Source organism: Tyto alba, unplaced genomic scaffold, assembly GCF_018691265.1.
Source record: "Tyto alba isolate M040663 unplaced genomic scaffold, T.alba_DEE_v4.0 Super-Scaffold_13, whole genome shotgun sequence".
Taxonomy (NCBI): Eukaryota; Metazoa; Chordata; class Aves; order Strigiformes; family Tytonidae; genus Tyto; species Tyto alba.
The window spans coordinates 8489503-8506782 of record NW_024881275.1 but is presented as its reverse complement, the minus strand read 5'-3'; the positions used below and the strand labels follow the sequence as shown (position 1 = coordinate 8506782).

Genomic DNA, 17280 nt, shown 5'->3' with positions numbered 1-17280 from the left:
AGTTTGTGAAGGACACAGCGTTCTTCCACTCACACAGGCCATGAAAAATAGGTGGCAAAATCAAACACGTGAGGCACAATTTATGTCATAAATGTACGGCAAATTTGAACCACTGGCAGTTAGTCAGGTTGTTGGCTTCTGGTTTGCGGGGACCGGTTGTCCCTGCAGTGCTGTGGCTTAGGCCATAGGGTAGTTCATGTCGCGTGACTGATCTGACACTGAGTCCCGGTAAAGGCATTCCAGCCTGCAATACCCTCTTCCTTTACTCCGACGCTGTTCGGATTTCTTCGCGTCTCCCTGCTGAGGCAACCAGGAATTACAGGTTCATGCGAGTTCATCTGTACAAAGCCACAGAACACCTCCTTTCTCATGCAGGAACCTAGCAGATACAGTCCGCTATTGGCAGGGATCGCTAATGTGATGCAGGAAGACTCATCCTCGAACAGCTTTCCGCTCCTCGTCCTGGAAGAAAAGTTTATGCTTGCAGTGTTGTCCAAGGACAAAACCAATACAGAAGTTCAGGAACAGAATTTTTTGTACCCAAATGGAAGCTGCATCTTCTTAGTGCGATCTCTCAGCCATGGCATCAGTTGAGGCAGGTACCGAGAGGTAACCCTCATTTCAGACCGCAGGGTTGAAACCGGGAAGACCAGTCGAGAGAACGAGAACTAGACCCTGATGGAAGCGGGACAAAACCCGCCTTCGGGCGACCGTTACCGTCGCGACGCGGCCCGCGGGCGCCATCTTGTGGGCAGGCGGCCATTAGCCGCGGGCGCGCCGGTCACGTCCCCCTTCTCCTGAGGGGGCTCCCGGGCGGCCGGGCCGATCGGTACGGCCGGCGCTGCGGAGCGCGCGGGCCCCGCCGGTCGGAGCGGCGGCGGCTGCCGGCCCCAGGGTGCCCTGAGGGGGCTCATGTCGGGGGCGCTGGCGGCTGTTTCCAGCACAGCGCCCAACAGTGACCTGAGTGCACGAGTTGTGGGGGCGTGACGGCTCCGAGGCTTTCAGAATTCCCTTGTTTCCCCTTTCTCTCCGAGCACTTGATTTACGGATGAAAGACTTCGCAACTCAGGGTTGTAAAGCAGGTATGCTTATTCGGCGCCGGGCGCACGGCGGAACGCTCCCCCGCAACAAGCGTGCGCGCCCCCCTGCCGTTCTAGTCTTGCTTATATGTTACAGTGTGTTGCGTATTCATGAGACGCGTATACATATTCATAACCTATTCCCGCCTACCCTCGCTTCTTATTATAATTAGGTCTCCTCCTCCTTGCGGCTGCGCAGTGAGCTCCTTTGGTCCGGGGCAGGGGTCGTGAAGAGCTGGGCAGTGGTCGGGGCAGGAAGTATCTCCTCTACCTCACTGCTGGACTTTTCATCCTGAATTCCTGCGCAGTCTCTGTCGCCTCCTGGACCCGGGCTAAACCGCAGAGCGGGTTTGTGCCGGTTGGGAGGTGATATTTTGCTTGTTGTCCTTTCAGTGCTGTGTCTTAGGCCATAGTTTAATGGCATGTTGCATGACTGATCTGACGCAGGAACCTAGCAGATAAACTCTGCTATCGGCAGGGATCGCCAACGTGATGCAGGAAGGCTCATCCTTGGGCTTTTTTCCGTTCCTCATCCCGGAAGAAAAGTTTATGCTAGCAATGTTGTCAAAGGGCAAAATCTTTTTAATGTGATCTCTCAGCCATGGCATCAGTTGAGGCACGTGCCAAGAGGTAACCGTCATTTCAGACCGCAGGGTTGAAACTGGGAAGACCAGTCGAGAGAACAAGAACGAGACCCTGATGGAAGTGGGACAAAGCCTGCCTTTGTGCGACCGTGGCCGCTGCGCCCCAGCCTGCAGGCGCCATTTTCTGGGCAGGCGGCCATTAGCTGCGGGCGAGCTGGTCACGTCCCCCTTCTCCTGAGGGGGGTCCCGGGCGGCTGAGGCCTGCGGGAGCGTGGGGCGCGGCTGGTGAGCTCCCAGCCCCGCTCTGCAGACGGTGCCTGTGTTGGTAGCAGCAGGTTCGTTGTGTCAGCGCTGCGCTGAGGGTGCCCGAGGATCCCGCCTGTCCCCGCGGCGCTGGGTGGCGGTGGTTCCGCCTGCTCTCCAGGGGTGCACGGCCTCGAGGGGCCACAAATCCCCAGCCAGGACCCGCCGCGTCCCAGGGTCTGGTGGGACACAGCGGCTGTGAGGCTGCCGCACGTCCAGGGACAGCATGGTGTGGTGTTCTTGGGAAGATGCGCATTGCAGCGCCTACCTACTGCTTGCTGCAGGCGTTGCCCCGGCTGGCCGTCGGCAGCTGTCAGGCAGCCTGTTCCTCATCGCAGAGCGTGCTTCGGTGGGAGGCCGGGACGAAGGCAAACGCCGGTTAACGGACGAGCTCAAACGTAAGGACGTAATCGTATGTCACCACAGGAAGAAATGCATCAGTGAAGCTGTGGTAGTGATACAGGGCCTAGATAGGAACAGGGGATGTAAGGGTTAATATGGGAATAGCAAGAAGGGGATGACAAGGGAAATAGTCGAGATAAGAGTTTTTAGATCGTACAAGATAGATAGTGCTGTGTTTGTGTTGCTCGACCACTATCTCCTGTTTAAGTAAAAAGCCTCCTCCACCCCTGAGTAAGTGAAGATTACCCCACAACCGGCACAAACCTGCTCTGCGGGTCCAGGGGATGACAGAGACTGCGCAGGAATTCGGGGTGAAAAGTTCAGCACTAAGGAAGAGGAGATACTTCCTCCCACGACCACCGCCCAGTCCTTCACGACCCCTGCCCAGGATCAAAGGAACTCACTGCGCAGACTCAACTGGGAGGAGATCATGGAAATGCTAATTTTAATACGAAGAGGGGATAGGTGATGCATATGTATAGGCGTATTGCGAAATATTATGAATATGTAATCATTTGCTCTATAAATCTAAGGCAACGGTGCCACATGGCAGCACACACATTAGGAGGAGCGATCCCCTGTGTGCCCAGTGCTGAATAAACTTACCTACTTTACAATCTATCAGATTGTGGAGTCTGTTTTCCGCAATTCAGTAGGGACGCAGCGATGCGTTTGAAGTCCTCTACATCTGCGCTGAGGTGAATTTCATGTGTTTTCGTTGTTTTTTTAGTTTTTAGTTTTTGGTGGTGTTTTTTTGGTTTTTTTAACAAGTAATTTAATGTCTGTTTCTCTCCCTTAGATATGGACCTAACTTGCAAAGCAAATGTGGAAAATGTCTGCAAGCATGGGACTGAAAGAGATGACACTTGGGGAGGGAAGTCTGTGAGACGGTCAGTTTGCTGCTGCTGCCACTGATGGGGAGGTGAGGGCAGGGAAAAGCTGCTGCTGTTGGATGGGGGAACCTTTTCAACAGCAGTGCTTTGTGCGTGCTCTGACCTTCTCTCAGTGGTAACGTGATGGCTGGGTTTCTTTTGCAGCCTCTTGAGGGTCGTGGTACCATCTCAGAGCAACGACCCAAGGAGGCAGCTGACTTCTGTCAAAGTCCCTGTTCTCTGTTGACCAAAGGCATTGCACCGGCTGGTGAGATTTCTTCTTCCCCCTTCCTCTTCCCTTTCCCTGCTTCCCAGGGGAATCGGATGATTAAGTGATGGAGACTTAAGTAATAGCAACGATCATCAGCAAGACTCAGAAAGAGAACTGCAGTGCAAAACAAACAAACTTTCAGCAGGAACCCATTTTTAATATACTCTGCAGCACGTTTAATAATGTAATTCTCCAGTGCATCTGCATGTTTCACTATACTTGTGAAGGAGAAGAAACACTGGCTCATGCAAAATTGCTCTGAAGCATTCATTGATACACCGAAAATTCAGCAGGCCTACACCAAGTTATGATGTTGGGCTTTTTATGGGTAATTTGATGCAAAGGAGAAACTTTTTTCTTTCATGCGTGCAGATTTTGTCGAAGGTGGTGACTCTTGGTTTTGTGAAGATAAACTTCTTGCCTTTTCGAGCATAGACGCGCCTCTGACCTTATCTCCAGAATAGCAATAGAATTTATTAACACGATGTGGGGCCCCATGTGAACTGGAATACCTTTGCTTCACTTGCTTCGGTTTTGTGTCTTTGCTCATTTCTAAAGGGGGGAAAATAACAATTTTCTGATAGTTTTGTCTGTTGCTTCCGGTCTTGTGAAACTAATGGTAAAATATTCGAAGTGTTAATCTTTAGGTGCATTTTTTTTTTCTACAGTCTGCCAAATTCTGTTAGCTAAAACACGGCCAAAAAGTCACACTAAGCATGAGAAAAGACAATGGAGTAACCTTTGCCAGCTGCTGTATAGAACACCAACTTTTGTACAGCTTGGAGAAAAAATGGAGTATCAACTCCCTGGGAGAAGAAAAAAAGGAGCATTTGATGCTTTGATGGTGAGAGAGGAGCTATGAACAATCTCTCATTTCAGTTAAAAATTGTTTATACTCCTGATTTACTCGCTGGAGATACCACAGTATCACTAACAACTCTTTGGTACCGTTTGTGACAACTGATAATTGAACTGCTTTAAAATGGGAGTGACAGTTCATCTCAGCCGTGACACAGAGCAGGCTGTGGTGTTCTCTGCAGCAAGGAGCCGCTGCATGGGCAAGGGAGAACTGTTGAAGCTGCTTCTCCTCAACTTCCACTGGCAGACAGGGATGTCGCCAGAAATCAGCAAAACCAGGGCCGGGCCAGCAGCTGGGGCAAGTGCAGGCTCCAAGGGCACTTGGAGGCCCTTGTTAGTAACCTGAGAGTAAAAGAATAAAGAAACCTCTGACAACTGCAGGAAAAGTCTTAGTCTCTCATGACTGCAAGCAGTGCAGCTGGCGTCGCTATTGCTGCCACCCGTCACGGTTTCTCCTCCTTCTCCTGGTGCTCTACTCACCTTTCCCCTCGTGTTTCCATTGCTTGTGTCCCTCTCCCGTCTACAGTTATCCCACCATCTTTCTTTCCTGCTTTCTTAAATGGTACTGTTTTCTTCTATTATTCTCATAGTGTTCTGTCTCTTGTTGTTTTAGAGGGATTCTGTTATATTTCCAGAGAGCTTCCTTCCTCTCCAGGTACTTAATGCAGATGCCACTTTTGGCTTGGACACATCCTCTAGCTTTTCATATTGTCTCAGCAGAGCAGCCATGGGACGAGCTGAATGATGCTGGTTTGATGCTTGTGTCAGTCTCCGCAAGCTCTGCTTAAAACCACATGAACTCCTTGCAAGCACAGAAAACCCGTGTGTAGGCCATAAGTAGGTGTAACACAGGCGTTATCTCCCTTTGTTTAAAAACAAGGTATTGATGACTTGCCTTAAAGAGTGACCTGTGTGAACCGACTCTACTTAGGTGAAGTTCACTTTGCACTATTAATGTTCCCAGTATTTGTAAGGCTTTTTAAATTGTAACTTTATTATATAAATGGTCTCACAGAAATTCCAAAGCAGTACAGGCTCATGTTTAAAATTATCGGACCTCAACTCCCCATACCTTGTTCTTTCTGCTGTCTCACTACATTATTCACATGGAATAGTATTCACTTCCCAGGAATTACTTTTGGAATAAACTAACAGTATGCCAACAGGGCTCGTAGAAATACCTGTAAGAACTAATTTTTCATAGTCTTTACTCTTCCCGAATATTGATTCAGTGATATTTTCCATCATTCTGCTTACCCAAATGGTGCTGAGGAGCAAAGACTGTGGAAATAGTTTCTTACGCTCTGCTGGGCTCAAACTGACAGGGTTTGATAAGGGGTAGAAGGAGGAAGGGACGTCAAAGGAAGCTGAAGCTGAGACGGATCATGGTGTACAGAACTAAGGTAATGCATCCAGAGTAGCCCAAATATGTAGCAAGCACTGTGTCTTCTGAGTCTCAGTCCAAAACTTCAACTAGAAAATTAACCTTTGCATTTTCAGTGGAGGCAGAACCCAGCTTTTATAGAGACAAAGAAATTGTGAGAAATGAACTGTTTTCATTCCCCTCAAAGTTACCTTGGAACTTGTATCAGTGTTGCAGCATATATGAATGGGATTAATACAAATATACCAGAAACGAATAAGGGAGAAAAGGCTGGGGGGGAGGAACTGTTTTGTTGTGTGTGTTTGTTTTGTTTTGTTTTGGTTTGTTTTGTTTTGTTTTACCAAGGCTTTTGTTGAATACTTTTGTTCAAGAACTTAGAAAAGATTAAAAAAATAACGTCTTTTGGATTATCAAAGTGTGGGAATGGAGCTGCTTTTACATCCAGAGCTGTTTAAGAGTTTGCTTTTACCTGGCATCATGCCTTTGAGCATTTGCATAAGACTTTGATCTAAGTGTCTGGACAGGGCACAGTGGACGGCTGCCTGGACATTATCATTAAGTATTCTGTATTTGTTCTCTCAGCTGCTTGTTTTGCATTCTAACACACTGTTATTTTTCACACAGTTCCCATCCCCCAGGCAGACACTGGCACAGGGGAATCCTTCCTGCAAGTATCACTGAGCAAAGGTTTCTAAGAGCAAAAGCAAACATTTATTTGACACTTTCTGTAAAACTGCATTTGCACACTTCTTTGCAAAACAGTTTCCTTATGCTGCCAACTCCACCAAGTAAAAATGTTTATTTTGAAATTCACTTCATAACTTTCTCTCAGAGATTTAATTAGAGAAAATGGTATCAAGAGGTCTGCACCGATCCCAGGATAAGATGATTTTTAACTGGGGAGCTGTTGTGGAAGTTTTCCTTTGCCAGCTTCCCTGAGTTCCTTGCAGACTCTGTCCTCCAGCATCTAGCAGCCTGTAGACAGAAACGAATACTTCTGGAGAAAGTAAAAGCTATTAGCAAATTACTGGAACATTAGCCAAGTTACAGAATTCACAATCAGTTACATTTGTGCTTTCTCTTCTGAGTGCTGGGAGGCGTGTGGAGGTCTTGATAACAAATGTGAGGCTGTTTCAAAGAGATTACTCGGAATAAAGAAGTGTCAGTGGCAGAATACTTCCAAGGAGAATATATATCTCCTTGATACAAGAAGTGAGATGTCAGAAATAGACACGGCAAAGTATGACAAATTGAAACGCATGAGATTAAATGAGTGATGAAATGAGTAAATTTTCTCCATTAGCTTGCCTATTTAGGAAGGACACACCTAAGTAAGAAATAAACTGCCAAGCCACAGTACTGTAAAAATGTGAATGCCTGTGCCAGGGATGTGTGTCACCTTATGCCAAATTAGATGTATGAGCAATAAGTAGGGCAGGGGCAGATTAGCAGAACAGGCAGAGAAAGCAGCTCTCGTTTTCCTTTCTCGCAGGGAGGCTCATATTGCATATGCTAGCAGGTGAAACTGATATCATAATACAAGCAGACACACGCTGCAAAAGAGAAATCTAGCCACAAATAATTAAGTCATTTAATTATCCTTTTTTTTTTTTTTTTTTTTTTTTTTAATTTTTAGATGACACTACCTTGCAGTATTTTGACCTGGCATGGGTCAAAACAAGCAAAAGAAATTGGAGCAGAGTTGAATGGAAAAGTTGCTTCTGATGTTCTGATGAGGGGTTTCCAAAGCCCTCAGCATCTTTCTGATGACAGCAGTGGTGGATGCTGCCTGACTGAGTTACCTGTGGCAAACTGAAGTTTGAATGAGGATTAAGCAGAATAGTAACGTGCTTCGAAGGAGAAAGCTTTGGAAGAAAATTGCCCATGAAAGAGATCTAGAACAAACAGGAAACAGTGGGAACCCTGCGGGGCTGGTACTCTCTACCCTCCGGCCCGTGTTTTTATAAAAACTGAAATGCCTGTGAAGGTAATTCTTAGTATTTTAGCCGTTACTGGCCAAGTGGGTAAAAGGAAGTCCTGTGGCAAGGCTACAGCAGTAGGCAAAGGCATCTTTGTCCTCTCCTGAGAGCCAGCCAAACAAGTCGCTTCAGTCGTCACCACTACCTTACATCTCCCAGTGACTCAGTCTCTTAAAGGAGAACAATATTATCAGCTCAGAGCAGGTGAGATTTACAAAGCATTATTGTACTGCTCTCAGCCTGTGCTGTAGGAAACAACAGCATTTCGGGCTGGGGCTGTATTACCACATTAGCTGAAGGTTTGACTCGGGGTCTCAGCTCAACCCCACTCCTTACACTTTGCTTTAGCACTAGTCTGGCACAGGCAGCTGGCTTCAGGCCTGAGGTTTGTCTCACCTTTGAGCTGCACAAAGCGGGTGAAGGCATGGATGCTGACAGTCAGCCCAAGGGCAGGTTTTCTTTTTAAATGCTCCTCTCGGATACTTTGGAGGAAGGAGCTTCCATCAAGCCAAGTTTATTAAACTTTAGAAAGCACGGAGAAGTCTTTGAAACGGAAGAAGTTCTACTAATCTGGTAAATGAGTGTTATTATTTCCACACTTCTGATCACTGGGAGTTTATAAAAAATCAGATAGGTGTGGTCCTGCTTTGGAAGGGAAGAGGATGCAGGAAGAACAGCATTGCACAGCGGCATGCCATTTTCACAGTCATTTAATGAAGAGCATGGTTACCACGTTGGGTTGCTAACAGAGGATCATAACTCCTTTCATTTTCATGTTTTGGTGGCTTGGGCATGTCTCTACAAATGAGAAAGCCACCCGTGCCCTGGGCTGCAGCCAGAGCAGGGGGGGCAGCAGGGCCAGGGAGGGGATTCTCCCCCTCTGCTCCGCTCTGGGGAGACCCCCCTGCAGTGCTGGGGCCAGCTCGGGGGCCCCCAACAGCAGAAGGACCCGGAGCTGCTCGAGCGGGGCCAGAGGAGGCCACGGAGATGCTGGGGGAGCTGGAGCAGCTCCCCTGGGGGGCCGGGCTGAGAGAGTTGGGGGGGGTCAGCCTGGAGAAGAGAAGGCTCCGGGGGGACCCTGAGAGTGGCCTCCCAGGGCTTAAAGGGGGGACAGGGAAGAGGGGGAGGGACTCTGGATCAGGGGGTGTGGGAATAGGATAAGGGCTAACAGTTTTAAACTGAAAGAGGGCAGATTTAGGTGAGATGTAAGGCAGAAATTGTTCCCTGTGGGGGGGGTGAGGCGCTGGCCCAGGGTGCCCAGAGCAGCTGTGGCTGCCCCCTCCCTGGAAGGGTTCAAGGCCAGGTTGGACGGGGCTGGGAGCCCCCTGGGCTGGGGGAAGGGGGCCCTGCCTGGGGCAGGGGTGTGGGACTAGGTGATCTTTAAGGTCCCTTCCAACCCAAACCATTCTATGATTCTACAAAAGGAAAACAAGGGGCACACCTCCTCGGATATCAGGTGTGGTTTTTACTAGCGGGTTACACAAAGTTCCCACAGACAAGAAACTCTTGGAAATTATCCCATCACTGAAAGCTGACGACAGCCCTTTGGTCCTGTGCTGGTCTCTGTCACGTAAGCAATGGGGTCGAGGCTGCCTGTCCACAAGAGCAATGTGGTGATTCCTCAGGAGCAGTAGTGCTGATGCAGCCTGTTCTTAAAAACAAGGTGTGCTGTGGGGTGATGCTGTGCATATGTAGCGTGCATGTGCAGATACTCTGTGCTGTTTCCATGGTCAAAAGGGGCAGAAGATTGCATATGCTTCGTTTAGACGCTTCCTGACCTGCAGTTCAGAACCTGCCCTGAACTCTTTCCTTGATGAACTGGGTCTAATGGTCTATGATTTAATTTTACTGCAGATTAGATATTGACAACCTGTAACCGTTACTCTCTGCTGACACCCTGATAAATGTTTATGGCTTGATGTGTAGAATGTGAGATGAGCTGTCTTCCTTAACATTACCGTGAAAGCAGAAAATAAACCATTGGGGAGGAGATTATGGTGAACAGCATATCACTGTGAATGTTACCACATTGTGCTAATTAGATGTGGAAGTTGTGATGGTTTTTGTGATGCATATAAATAATTTGTTTGCCTTTCAAAGCTTTTGTGGAACAGATATCCTGCTGAGATTAAGCCATTTGCACAAATACAGAACAAAATATCTTGCTCTACTTTTCATTTCATGGTATTGAAAGCTAGTCAGGCACCTTTGTGTAGCACTGAGAAAAAAAAAAAAATCTCATATGAATTTTGCTGGATTAAATAGCAAATGCAACCCTTGGCATGAACATGTGGACTCATGGCATAAATGTGCACTCTGTTAATTGCAGTGGTGTTATGTAGATGGTTATATCAATCTCTAATGCAGCCAAGGGTTCAGGGATCCACTTCCCATAGGAGGAATGATGACAAGGAAACAAAACAACCCTGGAATAAAGTATCATATCTTGAGAGCTGTTCTCCAGACTGCAGAAAGGGGATAAAAATACTTTTACCTGGGTACTCCCTTTTCACATGTTCCTGGCAGTGTTGGAAAATATGTGTGATTGCTGCTTTGAAGACAACCTCTAAGGAAGTTACAGAAGGGGCGAACATCCATGCTCTGCTCAAAGGCAGCTCCCTTGATCTGGCACCTGCTGCCACCTCTGTGACCAGATCTTGTACTTCAGTGTCAGGTGTAATAAAGAAATCATGCTGCAAAGCGTGAATGCCGTTTAAAATTTGGTCAGGTAGCACATGGACTCATTCACAAGTACTTTGTTCTATGTTTGTGTGTGTGTGTGAGTGTGTGTGTTTTTACCAGCTTTGTGTTAGGGCCTTCCTTTGCTTATTCCTTTTCCCTGAACTTGAGCGCTTCTCTCCTCAGATTTGCAGCTTTGCCTTAGCTCACGGTGCCAGAGGGCGCTTTCAAGAAGATCCAGACCATTAAGCATTGTGTAGTGTAAGGCTCTTCACAGGTGTCTATGTTTGCTCCATACGATAGTACCATTTCCACATGACATCTTTTGCATTGAGAAATCTTACTCAGACACGATTTAAACATCTTCAAGGTGTTTAAGTCTCTTGCCACATTTGCATGTTTTTAACGGTGCATGGGTCATGTCATTGATTGATTCACACCATATGTGTTCAATTAATTATGTAGATTCTGGTGGTTTATTTCTTTTTGTTTGTTTGTTTTTTGGGTTTTTTTTTTTAAGTTGTTTCACAGAGATAATAATTTTCAGAGATTTCAGTCAGGCAGCAGTTGCTGTACAGGTTTGCAAGTTTGTACATTAGTTTGCAAGCACCTTGTCCAAATGTTGCGTTAGAATTAAATTCTCAGACTGTGACACAATTAAAGAGAGTGATGGAGGTCTTTTAACATTATTGAGAGCTCTCCTGGGTCTCGTGGGTGAGGCAAGTAGAGATGAAACATGGTAGACATCTTGAATTTTCTGAGGTCCTACTGATTGAAGATATATTTCCTACAGTCAATCACTTAAATCAGCAAGCAAATGTCTGTGAACATCTGTGTAATGAATTGAATAACATGAGCTAACCTGTCGGGTTTTGTTTTAAATGGCTTCAAAAGGCCTTGCAGAGAGTTAAAACCCTTCTGCTCATCTTGCATCTCTGCTGTATTTTCTCATTAGAGACAGATTTTAGGACCAAACCTTCCTTGTCTTTCATGAGTTTTGTTATCTGTGCCACGTGAGGATTCAGAGTTTAATTCTTTGTCAGTGTCCCCTTCTTTCTGTGCGTTTTAAGATATTTCCTTCCCCCAGACTCAGCTTCAGGCTACTTCATAAACGCATTCATCCTCCCTTGTTCTGGGCCATTTGATATATAGAGCATTTATTCCAATTTATGGTTATTTCTCTCATCCGTAATGGTCTGAAAATGATAAATGTTCTGACATTAATTATATTCTTTAGTATTTCATATCCTGCGCTCAGAGAAATCTACTCTTACGTGTGATTTTTCAGCTTTTCTAGGTCATCTCCTGTGCACGTCACTCTCGTCCTAGGATCAGTATGCTTCTTCATCACTTTTTAAAGGTAGAGTGACTACACACACACACAAAGGAAAGGTTCTCTAACCATTTTAATAAATACAAACGTTTAATACCGTTTTATAGAACTCTTGCCTTAGACCCAAGAAATTAAGTTAGGCTGGTGCTGTTACTCTGGATCTGCATCCATGTAAAAGAGAACTTACCTCTGAAGCTTTAGATCAACAGAGGTACGAGGAAACACTTTTTGTGTGGAATTCAAAGGGGTGAGTTGAGTTGTGTACAGCAAAGATTGTGGAAGGTATCAGGTGGTCAGTCTGAGCAGCAGGTGATGTGGCAGCATTTTTGTAAATACTTATTTTAATCAGAGTCCACTGAACCTTACGAACGTGGGATCTTCTTCTGTCACTAGTAAGCATCTCAACATCATAGACCATAGGACTGCATCCCAGTGTGAGACACTGCTTTAGCTTGGTTTGGGCATGGCATCTCTGAAGTTACAGAAATACTAAAATCCTTTCCTTTCAGTAAAATTATAAACCCACAGTCAGTAGAGACAGAGAACATTCCACCTCGATGTAATGCTACTCCGAGTGACTGTAGGTAGTAAAGAATTGTTTGGCTTTTCTGTGAAATACAGCATAGGTATTCATGGCAGAATATCCAGCTGAATAGAGTGTGACTTTGTCCTACTGTCGAAACTACCTATCCCCATTTGCCACTTGGACTTCCCCACAGATGAAGGCTTTTCCATGTAAATCTCTCCTGGAGTTATTTGTCACAGTCAGCATCAAACACCAGTAACATCTTCAGATGAACTGGGACATCTAAGCTCTCTGCACAGTCAGTGGAGGCAATGGTGTCTGCAAGGTTATTATGCTGCTAAATCCGGTGGTTTTAACATAATTTCCACCTTTTGAGGACCATCATCCGAGCATGAGACACAAACATGAGTGAACCACCTATGCTTTGTACGCCTATCCCTGAAACGTCTCAACAGTCCCTGTGGGATGGTAGCAATTTCCAGGAGATGTATTTGCTTGCTAGATGGTAATGTATGGACAATATACACATGCTTCCTCCACCACTCCCAGAATCATCCCTGTTCTTTAAAATAGTTGTGTCTCTGAAACTGCAAGTTGTCTGAGGGAATGTCAGTGGGAAGGGAGGAATGCCAGAAAAAGCTGTGAAGCAGTCCTTCACTAAATCGCAGTCTGGCTTGAGCAAGGCTGAGGACAGCTGGTGGTTCCAACTCTGGCAAGAGTTGCAGTAGGATCTTTACAGAAACTGAGACTGAATGTCTCATTCTCACTAGTAATTTCCCCACATGTCAAGCTCGGAGATAGTTCCCTGAGCACCGTGTAAATAAAAATAAAAACTGCCAACTGTCACTAGACCAAAAGAATTAAAATGTCCTCCAGTTTTATAAATCACCGTTTATTAACCAGAAAGGATACACACCATTACCTACTCATGTCCGACAACGCATTCATCAACTTCTGCTTGTCACAGTCATTTAGACATATGGCCCAGTGAAGGCTGTTCTCTTAGAGTTTCATTCTTTTTCTACTTCCAGAAGTGAATAATTGGGTCTTTTATTTCTAAAATAAGTTCTGACATACGGGGTACAATGCCAAGAACAGTCCTTGCAGTCAGACAACCTTGCACAATGGGACAGAAGAAACACATCTTTAGTAAACGAGCCAGACAAAAACTACTGCCCTTGCTTCATAAGCATCCAAGGAAGAGCTAGAGAGAGAAGAATCTGTGCTGATTAAAAACCTGTGTATGTCTGTCACAGGAATCGATCTAAAAAACTTATTTTGTTTTGCCTTTATTTTGTAACAGGAAGGGAACGCCAAAACCAGATATGATGAGCGATTTCAGAGGACCGGTTCAGCCTGGTACTGGAGGAGGTTTGTAAATTCAAGTGTGTCAACACTTCTGTTTGTTTCTGTGGATTTATTCGCCTGCTGTGCATTGTGCGCGTATCGAAATGCCCTGAGGAGCTGGAATCTGATCTGCAAGTTGTCGAGCTGAGTTTTACAAAACTGCCGAACAACATACAAATCTGAAGCATGTCTCTGAATTAGAAGACTGCCAAATGTATATGTTTCTGGGACTTGACCTTATGTACAAAATACAGACCAGCATGCACATCAATACCCCTGGTCTTCTAGTAAAGTGTACATATTTTAAACCTTTTGTGATCTCTTGCTTCTGACACAATTTAGTAATAAAATACAGAATTTTAATCTGCTGTTTCTGTTCGATACTTTTATCAGAGTAAGAAATTTACAGTTAACTACTATCTCCTTTTGTCCTATGGTTGCGATGGAAAGGAATAACTTTCATATTATTATTTGCATTTGAAAAGATGTCAGAAACATGCAAAGTATTGGAATTTCTCTGTATCACAAAGGATAGGGTAAGTGTCATCATCAAACCTATACAATGCGTATCTATGTTCATTAATAGATTTTCAAAACAGTGTTTAGTTAGTACTTGTTCAGAGTTGTTGGGATCTTGCTGTAAAGAAAGAAGGTTGTTAAAAGATCTGGGATGAATATTTAAACAGGGTGTTGTCAGGACTACACAAGATTCCCAGAAATCCAGCGGTGAAAGCGGTAACATTGCATTAGTGCTGATTAGCAGCTAAATTTTGCAGAAAGGCACACTGAGAAAACTCTTTAAGACTGAATTAATTAAAATGGAAGTTGCAGACACAACTAGATGACAAGACAAGGAGCTAGAAACTCAGCTGGTACAAATCACTACAGCACCCTTGAAAACAAAACCTAGCTCAGTTGTTGCTGGAGGACTTTCTATCCTGATTACAAAGCGTCTTACGGAATTTGTGCTGTGCTACTTTAATTGTACCAATTAAAATTATAGTGTTCCTGTAATCAAATTCCTAATGACTATACAATGTAATTAACAGATTGTATGCAAACTATAGAGGTTTTTTTTTTTCCTTTTGCATCACAGTATTTCTGTTTACTTCAGCTAAAAATAAACATTTTTAAAAGGCTATCTTTTGTAAAATTTACATTTTAATGCTATAATTAATTTTGAAAAATATGAGCCTTAGCTCCCTGATCGGAGTAAGATTTCTCCATTTCAGAATAGTGGCATAGGGTTTTGTGACGGACATGATAAATTTTCAAGCAGTCAGCCCGAGCGAAGAACTTTTCTTGCTGTAAAATGTTTAGGTCATACTCTTTTCCTTCAAGCAAACAGGGATCCTTCTCTTGCCACATCAGTGATATTGTTCTATCAGTTTTCACTTATATTTATAATATGCCTTGGGGAGGAGTTTGACTTTTAGGACCTTATTTAAACAAATGGGTAAATGCCATCCATAGCGATTTCAGTTTGTCATGATACAGCAACCAAGTACTCCAGTTTTGATTCAGTTATGTCAAAGTTCATGACACTGGCTCTCACCGTTCACTTTGATCAGTATAACTCATAGAGAAACTGAAATTATGTTGTCTTTTTACATTACATTCTCAGACTGTGATACAATTAAAGAGAATGATAGAGGTCTTCTAACATTATTTACTTTTTAGAGCAGATCCCATCCCCACTTGGTCAGCTCAGACAAGAAGAGGCTTATTCCTCTTTTGTCCAAGGGAAACTGATACCCGCATGTCCTGTAACCAGTTCCTTGTAGAAGGAAGGAAAACTGGATGATTTACAAACAAACTAACAAGTCTGAGTGAACTGTGAACAGAGTTCTCCCTGCAGTGGTTTGTTCTCACCTTCTGCTTTTACAGACTGGAGAGGGTCCAAGGGGGGGCCACAAAGATGATCAAAGGGCTGGAGAACCTGCCCTGTGAGGGAAGGCTGAAGGAGTTAGGTCTTTTCTCCCTGATGAAAAGGCTCAGAGCGTATCTTATCACAGTATTCCGTTACATATAGGGCAGCTACAAGAGGACATAGGCTCTCTTCATGAGGAGCCACATGGAGAAGACAAGAGGCAATGCGTACCAACTGCACTGGGAGGGTCTTCATCTCAACATAAGAACGAAATTTTTTACAGTAAGAGCAAGAATTTGCTGGAACAACTTCTCCAGGGATGTAGTAGGGTCCTGATTGCTGGAGGTTTTCAAGATGCAATGGGACAAGGTGCTAGCTAATCTCATCTAGGCTCCCTTTCCCACAAAAAGCTGGATCAGATGATCTTTTGAGGCCCCTTCCCACCCTGGCTCTTCTACAGTTCTATGATAAGTGCAGGCAATTGCATTCACCATTCACTTTTTCCAGGCTATTTTTCAGTTAAATCAGTTCCTTGCCTTGCTCAGCACACAGCTGTGTTAAGACTAGCGCAGATGCAATGCAGAGAAGAGAGGAGGAATACCTGAATGTAGAAAAAGCATGTAGAATCTCCTCTCTTGTTAAACCTCTAGATGTAACCACAATCTCAGCAGTGCTCATCTTTCAGAATTGACTTGTTCTTCAACCTACTGTGAGTCAGGTTCTAGGTTTCAGGGAGATCTTCCCTTGGCTCCTTGTGCTGCTTTCTGACTTACATGCTCTTCCACAGGTTTTTGGCGTCTGTTAGTCAAGATGCACCGGATTCAGTGAGAATTGCCATAGATACAGTCATATTTACTGTCAATTCCCCAAATACGAGCATTTTGGAATTCCCAATATATAATAGTTCAGAAGTTTAACTGATAGTTCTTGTTTGACATTGACATATGTGGTTGATGAGCAAGGAAACTTCTCTTGGACAGTCTGACTTCTGACAGATCCGTTGTGAGGATGCAGAAAGCAGAAGAGTATTGGTCACCAGTGCCACCTTTTTAATGATGAATGTAAGCCTTAATGTTTGCCAAGAATCAATATGCTCAGACTTCAATTCTTATTCAAGACATAGAATTCCCCTTCAGCTGCTAGACAGAATTCAGAGTGCTGTGAAACCAAGGTGGATCTCAAAATTACCTGTATTCTTACGTAGATGGCAGGATTACAAAAGCTTCTGGAGCTTAAACCGACATTCTGTTTATCACAGGAACAAATTATACAAATATAGCTCAGTCTCTGTGATTATTTCCTGTCACAGCAAAATCAGGGCTTGCTTATGGAAGGCATTTACTATAAATACTGGAATCCTTGACAACACCAGAATCTAATAAAGTGCTTTGTAATGAGCTACTTTAAAAAGAAAAAAAAAAAAAATCTTTAACTTGTAAGATGATATGATAATAAAACTGTCCCAAGGCCACTTTTGGAAAATATTTTAGGTGTTACTTTATGTCAGATTTGTGCTGTCACCTTAAAATACAATATTGCAAGACATATTAAAATGTCTCAATTTTCTACCAGGCATACAGCGTGCAATAGCTAAACTGGTGTAAAATCTCCTTTTTTTTTTTTTTTTTTTTTTGTATTTGGTTATCTTTTCTGAAATATAGTCAAAATAATGTCTTAACAGTCCTCATATTAATTAGAGCAGTTGACATTAACATAACATGTATCCGCACTATGCCCAGCTTTTCCAAGTGTATTTCTTCCATACGGTTATATCTCCATTTAGGTAACATGAA

The 17280-nt window shown here is 44.3% G+C and overlaps 1 long non-coding RNA gene across 3 annotated transcripts; it reads left to right on the top strand.

Annotated features, from left to right (window-relative positions):
• Nucleotides 1–741: 741 nt before the first annotated feature.
• On the top strand, nucleotides 742–5387 carry LOC122152912. Of its 3 annotated transcripts, none has more exons than XR_006164893.1 (4): nucleotides 742–1082; nucleotides 2994–3066; nucleotides 3168–3258; nucleotides 3406–5387. It is a non-coding gene; the product is annotated as an uncharacterized LOC122152912 (long non-coding RNA). The 3 variants fall into 3 exon arrangements; XR_006164894.1 differs by having other exon boundaries at nucleotides 3168–3290; XR_006164895.1 differs by lacking the exon at nucleotides 2994–3066.
• Nucleotides 5388–17280: the final 11893 nt, after the last annotated feature.